Here is a 10239-nt window from a genome sequence, read left to right on the forward strand (position 1 = left end):
CTAAAAATGATTGTGTCAATGGTTTCTGGACAATTACAAGCAACCATCACTGTTTTTCCTCTATTAAACAGATAGCAAATTGAGGACAAGGCTCAGGTCCTGGATGGGACTGGACTTTGTGATGCTTAAGTTAATTTGCCAGCTCTGCCACTGATCCGCTGGGTAACTTTGGAGAAATTGCTTCATCTTTCTATGCATGAAGGTTTCATCTATAAAAGAGGTAACGGTTCATTATATTTCTGTAGCGCTTAATACCTGTGTGAGAAATGCTGCAGGGAAACTCAGTTTTGAATAAATGACCATCTCTTTGTCTGTCTTTCATGCTTGAGCACATTCCCTTCCTCCCCTGAACATGACGGTGACTGCTCAAGGCTGATGGGTCTTTCTTCAAGTGGTCTCAGAGACTGGTCCCTCTCATTTGTGTGTGACCAAGAGCAGACTGATGCTCCTGTTCCTCTTGTCTTGACTACTGCAGACTACTCCATATCTAGCCTTTCCAATTTCTCAGCTTATTCCTTGAGGTGATCCAAAACACTGTTGCCAAAACCTTGCCCGCATTCCCCCCGTGACTCAGCTCTGACTCAAACTCATATCTGAACATCACCTTCCAGCCTCCTGGCATGCCGTTTTCTGATCTCTGCTTCTCCTCGGCTCGACTTATCAGCAGTGCCAAATGTTCTGCCAGCGTGGCTTATCACTTGGCTTATCACCACTGCTCACTGCTCCCTTTGACTCCTCCTCCTCTCCCAAACTTGCGTCTCCTTTCCCAGCTACCTCCAGCCCCCGTGGCTGGTACACTGGAGTGAATGCCTTTGTGCTCCACTGCTTCTTCAAGCCTGTCTCCCTCAAGCACCTTTTCAGCCTGGCTTTGACCGTATTCATGACTCGACGTCAAAAACGTTGCATAATAACAAAAATAATAAGCTTCTAGTAATCCTGCTTTTGGAGCCACACTGGTTTCGACAGAGCCTCTGTAACCCTGTTGTTTCTGTAGCTGGCATCAAGTGTTGTATTGCAGAAGGGAAGAAAATCATTCTCTGCTTGTAGCTCTGTATGCGGCGTTTTGCACCAGAACAGTTTGTACTTCATTGTAACATCCCATGACTTCTGTAACTCTGAATGCATAAGCACAAATGTTGACTCAGTTAAGTTTAATAGACTTTCTTTGCCTGGGCTTAAAAGAGAATACGAGGAAGAGATGAACATCTAATTTCTGAATGCTCAACAGTGCTGTAAAAGCAACTTTTTGAGACACATCAGGGAGTGTCACAACTTCCCAAGGCTCTTGGAACAGCAGGTGCAGACTATCTGGATCTTGCTTGTAAAACAAATTTTTTAGAGAAATGGAAAAAACAACTCTTTGCACCTTGCATTTGGGAAGTATGTTAGGTATTAACACAAGAAAAAGGTTTTAAGTTGACAATAAGTAAAACATTACAATGATTAAATTCAAGTACTCAAAGTCACAGATCATTTTTTTAAAGCTTCCAATAAGATTATTTTCATGACACTTTTTAAGTACGTTTCAAATGCAGTTTTTATTCATGTGAAAGGCTGTCCCAGAAAAATAGGGTATGTCAGTTCATGGGCTTTTATCACTGAGAATGGTGCTTTGGAGTAAGTACAAGTACACATTCAGTTTTAAGCAGTGATATAATATATTATCTCCTTTCAGAAGTCAACTGGAAGTCAGAGAAGAGATAAATTAATAATTACAAATACTGCATAATTGCACATAAAGTCCAGTAGCCTTGCATTAATTGAAAACCCAAGCTCTCATGAAATCAATGGGAATTTGCTGTTGACTTTAGCTGGGAGATAAGCTCATAGGCACTTTGAAGGCAAGCCTGCTTGCCCAGATTGGGTTTGGTTGCAGCTCCTTACCTTGCAACATGAGCATCCCTGAAGCAGAAGAGTGCTCAGACTTACACTCCTCAGTCCTCTGGGGCTGCCTTTTCCACCCTTTCTGCTCCACTGTGCACTAAAGCGGGGCTCTGTTCAGCACTTAGCCATCCTTTGCACATGATTGTTCCCATTTCTGCAGTAATTGTCTCACCTTGGCCCCGGTGTACTCAATCAGGGCGCTGTGAGCTGGCCAGAGGATCAGAGAAGGGTGCTGGTGAGCCACCCTGGGGCTCTGACCTTCTGCCTGTCTGCTGGTGTCTTGCAGAGGGAGAGAAGTTGAGGACTGTGTGCTCAGCATCACACGCTCATTAAAAACTTAGCTTCTAAAAATCCAGGGATGGGAAATGGCAGCCACAGTCCTGCACCTCTTTGAAGCTCTGCCAAAGGGGTGGGAGGGATTGCCCGGGTGCTCCCAGCTGCAGCGCTGGTCGTGTCCCCGAGGTGAGTGACAGGCGTCTGAGAGAAGGCACGCTGCCTTCCAGCTGGGAGGATGGCAGGAAGGACATCCCTGGAGGTGGAAATGGCCTTCAGAGGTGACATTGCTGCAGGCAAGGGCACTGAAACAGGTTGAGCAGCAGCTCTCACAACTGCCTTCCCTGTGCTGGGGCTGCAACCTGTGTGAAGCTGGAGGAAAGGTGGCAGCAGATGACAGAGTGGCTCTGGAGCAGAATGGCAGCAGCTGCCCAAATTAGGGAAACCTCTCTGTGCTTTTGGTATCCTTCTAGAGGAAATTACAGGGAAGGCAGGAGGGATTCTGTGGTTATGACCAGGCAAATAATTACTGTGGAGGATACTGTGTATGACAGGCTGGCTTTTAACATCATCTGAGGGAGGAAGCCATGCGGTTCCCTCAGCCCATCCTGTTCAGGCTCTGATCAAAGATGGAAGCCAAGCTGAAGCCGAAATTAAATGTGCAACTTCTGATTCATTCTCACTAAGTTTGTGCTGATTACTTAAAAAAATATATTAAAAAAATCAAAGCTAGGATTACAGGCTTAGCAAGGGGAGTGCATATTTCAGCACATACTGGGCTCTTTGTCATTCTGTCACACTGGAAGAATGAGACTATTAATGCATTGTCCCAGGCAGGCTGCATTATAAATCCCAGTGGCTAAATTAAATGAAAAAGTCTTTTAGGAAAAACAGCATGCAGCTTCCTACTGCTCTCTGTTTGCAGCAGGACTGCCTAGGTGAGCAGGGGGAGATGCAGTGTGTCCCACTTTGGTGGATGAAATTGTAAGAGCTTTTCATGGAGGACAAACTTGTGATAGTCAATAAGGTTCATGGGCAAAGCAGATTTCCAGTGTCTGCTCACTGTTTTACAAATTCTCCTGCCTTTCTGAAGTGCTGTGTGTCAGCGGGTGACAAATATTCCCTCTTTGTGCACAGGTGAGGAATTACATGGTGGGCTGTAAGTGCTTTCCCGTTACCTGTTCAGCACCACTGATAGCTGTCTGAGGCACGCAGGGGCACAGACATCCTGCTTTTAACCATAACATTAGCAGAAAAACAAAGTCGCTACTTCTGAAAAGAGCTAAACTACAGACTGCACATCCCTCCACATCAATATGACTTATCCAGGGGCTCAGGCTTGCCTAGCATTTTCCCGGTACGCCAGTGACTAACAGGTTCAGGCATCCCTTGAAGGAGTCATGAGCACCAGCAGTGACCCTAGTGCACCTGGGAAACTCTATCCCTTAATATCTATTATTATTCAGGTATGTTGGTTAAACTCCCTGCCTGTGGTGTAACCCTCAGTATTTCTTGCCTCCCATTTCTGCAGCACTCGGAGGTGGCTGGTGTGGAGCTAGCTGGCTAAAGCCTTGCTGTTCTGTGCAGACATTAGCTGCTTAATAGCAGTAACAGCTTGCTCTGAATTAATATTACCTGCCTCAGATTTTAGCCACTCCTGGTCAGGGTGATCCCTGTGGAAGCTGTCTGGGTTTCCCAGCAGACCCAAAGCCACCACCTGTCCCCTTGGCACCGTGAGGATGAAGCACACCTCCCTGCCCAGTAGCCGAGAGCGACAGCCTGCGTTTGGGGAATCCACATAACGTAGTAGCAGATGTCTCTCCTCTACCACATTGGGATGCAGGTCCCACACGAGACCCACTGTTGCTTTCTGACAGTGGGAGCCTGGAGGAGCCGCCGTGCCCCTTCGGCACCCAGCATTTCTGTTTCTGCCTCTGCACACAGCCTCGCCCCAAACACCTCAGTTCCCTTGTGCCTGCCTCAGTTTCAGCTGTTGTTAGCCATATCATTGCCTAAACATCCAAACAACCCTTTGTTCCAGGCATCGCACAGAGGAGAAGCAGAGAAGAAAAGGGGATGTCAGGGAGAACTACTCCTTCAATGCCCAGAAATGCCGGGTAGTGCAATGAATGTTTGCAAAAAGCATTGAGTATGAACATGAGGAATGGTGCCACGAAGGCAGAAACTGTTATTTTGTCATGGTGCTTCTCACTGTTTTTCTTCTCTTTCTGGGACTAAAGACTTGGGAATTTCCTCTCTCTCTCTTACCCCCCCCCCCCCCCTCCCATTTCCAATGTTTTGCTCCTTTCTTTGTATTTGTCAAAGGTAACACAGCAAATGGAAGACCATCCCTTTCAGAAGCCACTTCTCCCATAGGTTTCCCATGCAGAGCCTGCAGGGACCCTTCTCCTGCTCCCATGCCCCAGCCTGGGCAGAACGAAGTGGCTTTTCTGCCTGCTTTTATGGCAGGGATGGTGTTAAACATCAGTTGAGCCGGCAACCTGTCTTCCTCCTGCTTTCATTCTGAAGGAAAACAAGGCTAAAATAAAAGGCCCTTTTCGTCCTTTATTTGTCATGTTACTAATTGCTGTATTACAGCGCTTTCCAAGACCAATTACATACTGTTTGGGGAGATTAGCAGAGTGCAAAACCGACCATGGTTTATCATACAGTAATGGCTCATAGAGAAAAAGTAGCTGAATTCAAGCCCTTACCATTTTGAATATTTATCCCAATGCGGGTTTCAGACATATATATATATATTTTATATATATCTATATACATATATATATATATAATAGGAACTGCACAACAGTCAGCAATGTTTAAAGTGGAATTTCTTCCCCGTGAGGGAATGAATACAAGTCATTTGTCATATGTTTCCCTTAATTCATGGCTACAGAGCATTTTAGAATTGCTTGATGTAAATCTGTCTCATCTATTTGACAACTCTGATATTGAGTCATTCATTTTTATTCTATGACTTAAAAAATTCTATATTGCAGCTGGAGATGGGTGGCTAAAGTGCTAGTTTTGGACTATGGCTTGAATGTAACAATAGCTTTTGACCCTAGCTCTAGTCCCAAGGAAAGTGAATTTGGCAATCTCATTTCAATTCATAGTGAATAGCTGTTCACATAAAAAAATCAGCACCTACCATTTGTCATACTTGGCAGCTTCTGCTTAAGAATGGTCCAGAACTGCATTACCATGGAAACTAAATTACCTACTCCTACTCCTGGCTCAGAAGGTGATTTCAGCCGGTTGTGGAGGTTTCATATCACTGACAGAGGGAGGTGGGGGCAATCTGGGGGAACTGCAACACAGATGACCCATAAGTGCTCTTGGATCAGTCCCAAGTTTTTGATATCACCGTCCTCAGGTCATGTGCTGTTGGATTCAGGCCAAATGGTTTTCTTACACATCATAATTTATTTACTGATTTTTATTGTCATAACAGCTACCGGCTCCAATCCATGCCAGGACCGTGTTGCTGTGCATGCTGTATATGCATATGTTTAGAGACAATTTCTACTCTGAAGACCCAGAAAGCAAAGGAGGTTCCATATATATATTCCTTCTTCACTAGAAAATTAAAACAATATAAGTGATTTGCTTGAGATCACACAAGAAAGCATTGGCACAACTAGCAAATGAATGCCCCTTTCTTAGACTTAGCCCTGTGTCACTTCCCCAAACTATTTCATCTTTCTTCAGAATTACTCCTAGACTGTGTTTGTTGAGCTGGGCCTGCCACAAGGTTTGATACTTTTTTGTCACCTGCTGTCCACCAAACGGCCACTGATTCACAGAACAGTGTTTTATTTAAGGCCACTCAGTCTTGGAATGAAAAAACATAATGGATTAGAGATCAATGTTTACCAGGCACTGAAAGTTTTTAAGGTTAATTACATACTGTACGTTGATTTTGTAATTGTAAGCAAAAACTCTGCTGTAGCCACTCTGTTCTTCAATAATGGCTGAAACAAAAGATCACATCAATATGCTGTGCTGCATCTCCCACCTATTTCCCTCTCAGATACTGCTTCTTAGCAAGATGTATAGTAGTGGGAAGACTAGAAAATAAAAAAACATACAAAAAGCAGATTAATAGGGATCAGTCTTAAACTCATAGAGCCAGAGAAGCAGCAGAGAGAGGCAAAAGGAACTCTGTCATTACTAGGACAGTGGCTGGGCGAGGAGGGGAGAACCATGAACATCCCATGAAGATTCAACTCCTGGGACTGATAGCTGACTTTGGGATTGCAGCACAAGCAGTGTGGCTGAGAGAATTTGGGAGCAGCCCCCATAGCCAGGCTGGCTTTGGCTTTAGGATATAACAGCTTTGCAAAGGCTCCAAGGTCTTGCTAAAGGGCTGGTGAAATCAGGCAGAGATGCACAACTCAACCAGGCCACCAGCACATGACATAAAATGAAATGGGAAAGGATTGCTAAAACTTGGTGGTTTCAGAGCTGTGTGGTGGGAAGTACTGCAAGCCTAAAACCTGTTTATTAAATGTAATCCACAATTCATAAGACAGTGCTGCATCCTTCCCACAGACTTTCTTCTAAGGTTCTTGTCTCATTAAGCTGTTATTGGATTGTGGACCTCCTGAATTAAAGGCTGCTACAGTGGCTTCCCTTATTATTTGAAAACTGGATTTTGAGACTGCCCTTGGAGAGTTTTCCAAGTGACCTGAGTGTGGGAGGCTCCTTGCTGTGCCAGCTGCTCACCTTGTGTAGCAGGAGGTGACTCAGCTGTAGCCATCTCTTGTGTGACCTCCATGCCTCCTGCCGTGCCCTTCCCCTCCCTTGTCTCGACTCCATCAGAGCTGGTACCTGAATCCTGCTTGAATTGGGCCAGGGATGTGCATGTGAGGGGTTGTGCTGTCTGTAGTGTAAGGATCTGGCCAGCTGTAGCTGTTGGCCCACTGTTGGTCCCTGACTCTGTGTCAGGTTCACACCATGGAGGAAATGCTGTGAGGTGGGTTCTGCTGGGGGAAGGGAGAAGGTCCTGAGCACCCATCCATGCAGAACACCCTGGCGTCCAGGCACTTTCCACTCCGCAGCCCCCTGCCACATCCTCCTCCACCCACTGGATGCTGTGGGGCACATCAGGAGCTGCCGGTGGGCACCAGACCTTTGTCCCTGTTTGACACCTCCTTCCATGGGCTGCTGAGGATGGTCACCCTTCTCGCTTTGCCCTTGCCATGGCCCTGGCAGCATATTTGGGTTCCTTCTGTTCTCCCTTCACTTTTTATATGTGTCTTTCCTATTTAAGTGTCACAGATCACTGCACCAGCTGATTAGCCTATACATGGATGGAATATAAAAGAGCAAGTCCCCAAGTTGTAGGTAAGACCTTTTGTGAGATTGACTGACTAAAAATAAAACAGAAATTGGCTCTGAGCTTTTGAGAATCTGTCTCTTCCTCGGGCCACTGGAAAGCAGAGCAAGGGGTAGCACTTCATGATTAATTATTAATTTATAATTAATTTGAAACCTGAATCAACATCCTCCTAGTAGAACTGCTTTTGCTTGCTCGGTCTTCCCACAGTCTGTCAGAGTCTGATTCTCACAGGGAGGTTTCAAAAATTCAGGGCCTTTTTGTTTAATGTTTACTTTTTTTTTTTTTTTATATAGCCTATTAGTCTTGCATACAACTGCTTTTTGATTTGTTTGTTTGTTTGTTTTGTTTGCTTAAGGGACTAGATCAATAGCTGTATTTTGGGTCTCTAGACTACACATGTGAGTGCAGACAGACTTACCCTCCCTATTCCTTGGGTAGGAACAATTTGTTTATTCGTGCAGGCTTATGTACTGTTTTGAAGGTTGGTTCTTTTGACAATGAAAAAATACCCTGTACTTCTGCAGCACGTCATCTGATGCCCATTGTATACCGAGTCTCTTTACTCTGTGCAATAAATGCAACAAAACCTCTCTCCCCATCGAGTTCTGTGGGGTTTAAGCAGATTGGCGCGGTGGGATTTGGAAGAGCATTGGAGGCTAACCTTTCTCTACCTCCCCCGTGAAGCTGGTGGTTAAAATTCCTGCTGACTTCAAGGAGAGCAGAGCTGGGTCAGTGTTGAACACTTCTGAAAATCCCACCTGTAAAGCCTGCAGAGTTCATTATAGGGGCAAAATTTTCTATAAAGCCCAGCAGGGACATACAGAAATTGTTAGCAGCTTATTAATGGCCTCCACAGTGGATGTGTGTATTGAATTTAATTGGGCTGCATCCCAGTAAGATTCTGATATGCTTCTGATTAATTTTCTCTGCAGTGTACCCTTTGCTTCTCCTCTTAGAAACTGGACAGACGCTCCATGTTCGCACTTGCATAAAAGACTGGCAGTGAAATAAAGTGTGCAGATTATTATTTATTACACCCTGAGGATGATCGGTGAGCTGGGAAGGCCCTTAGTTAACGTAGCTGGATGCTAGCGGTTTGGGATCGGTCCCTCTTAACTTAGTCTTTAAATAAAGTAGTATTAAATGTGGTACTATTTAATTTTGCGGGTAGAAGCATGGTTAAGTTCCTTTGTGTGAGATGTGGTTAGTGGTGTTAGGAGTCCAAGTAGGCTTTGAGCACAGTGGCACACTTGAGAGGGCAGGTTATATTCATTCCATGCTGTGTCAAGGGCATGCTGCTTGCTAACTGCAATTAGTTTATCTGGACGTCTGCATCCAAATAGGGAAGATAGCTTTTCAGAGTATAAAAGGACTATTGTGTTAGTCCTTGGGTCTTGAAGGCTATGAAGATGCTTCCCTACCCCACCTGCTATTACTTGTACTTGGTTACTTTTATGTAAATCCAGTGATGAGGACAGCCGACAAGACTGTGACATAAAGAAATTTCACCTTTTTCACTGAAATGGGGCTTTTGTTGTCAAGTAATACTGTATTGGTCCACTGCAAGGGACAGAAAGAGATGCTGTTGAAAATCCCATAATTAGCAGCTTAAGGTATAAACCGTATAGAACTCTGTGTTCTACCATAAGCCCCCTAATTAGTTTTGTCGGGTCTGCTTAAAAGCAAACAGACACGCATCCTTATCACTAAATAATTATTTGCAAATAAACTCTTTCTCAACATGTCTGAGGAAAACACAAGACTATTAGTTGGCAGAGCTAAGCCAGCAGAATAGCTGAAAAAGCATGAAAAGAGCTACAGAAGTTCTTTTCAGAATCCTGCTCTCTTTGGCTTTATTTCTCTAAAGCTTGATTTATCAAGAGGAGAATACAGTATTTGGTTTCCCCACAAGTAAGCTCTTTTCATGTTTTGTCTTTGAAATGAAAATCGTCTTTTGGAACAAATATCTGCTCTATCAGATAACTGCATGCTTGTCATCCCTAGCAGTGCACTGGCAGGAAGGCTGGGAGAGGATTTTTCTGCAGTACATTGAGTACACATTGCTGGCACTAGATCAAGAATCAATTCCTCTGATATCGAAATATTGACTTTGCATAGCTGGTCTGATTTAAGTGCTTATCATTCTTGACTTTGTAGGCTACATACGTACTGCAAACGTTTTTCATGTGGGCCTGAGAATAGACATCTTTCCGGCTGCCTGGCCATTTCTCACAGAGCAACAAAGGGGCTATGTGTGTGCGTGTGAGCATGCGTGAGTGCGATTGCCAGTAGATTAATGCAACAGCCACGTCAGTGTCAGGCCCATTTGGAAGAACTTGGGAAGGGGATTTTTGATACTTGGGGTAGCGCAGTGCTGCTCCTCCAAGTGTAAGCCCCAATTTCATCAGTCTGCCTGGGTGGGCGTTGGCCGCAGAGCTGAACAAGGGAGAACCCAAACAAATGCTAAAACAATGATTAAAACATTTAAAAACCTCTGTGATGTGAAATAATAATAATAATAATAAAAAAGTGAAGATGATTTCCCATAGGCAATCAGAACACCTATTAAGTTAATGCCAATGTTTAATTGGCATTATTGTATGCTTCAGTGAGGAAGACAATGGATCTTGCGGGCGTGCAAGTGGAACACATTTGCATTTCATAGATGATTAAAATAGATTTGATTGCGTTTGTCTCAAGCCTGGCAAGTGAGGGCACATCTGCCACCTTCG

The sequence above is a fragment of the Cygnus atratus genome, chromosome 4, assembly GCF_013377495.2.
Source record: "Cygnus atratus isolate AKBS03 ecotype Queensland, Australia chromosome 4, CAtr_DNAZoo_HiC_assembly, whole genome shotgun sequence".
Taxonomy (NCBI): Eukaryota; Metazoa; Chordata; class Aves; order Anseriformes; family Anatidae; genus Cygnus; species Cygnus atratus.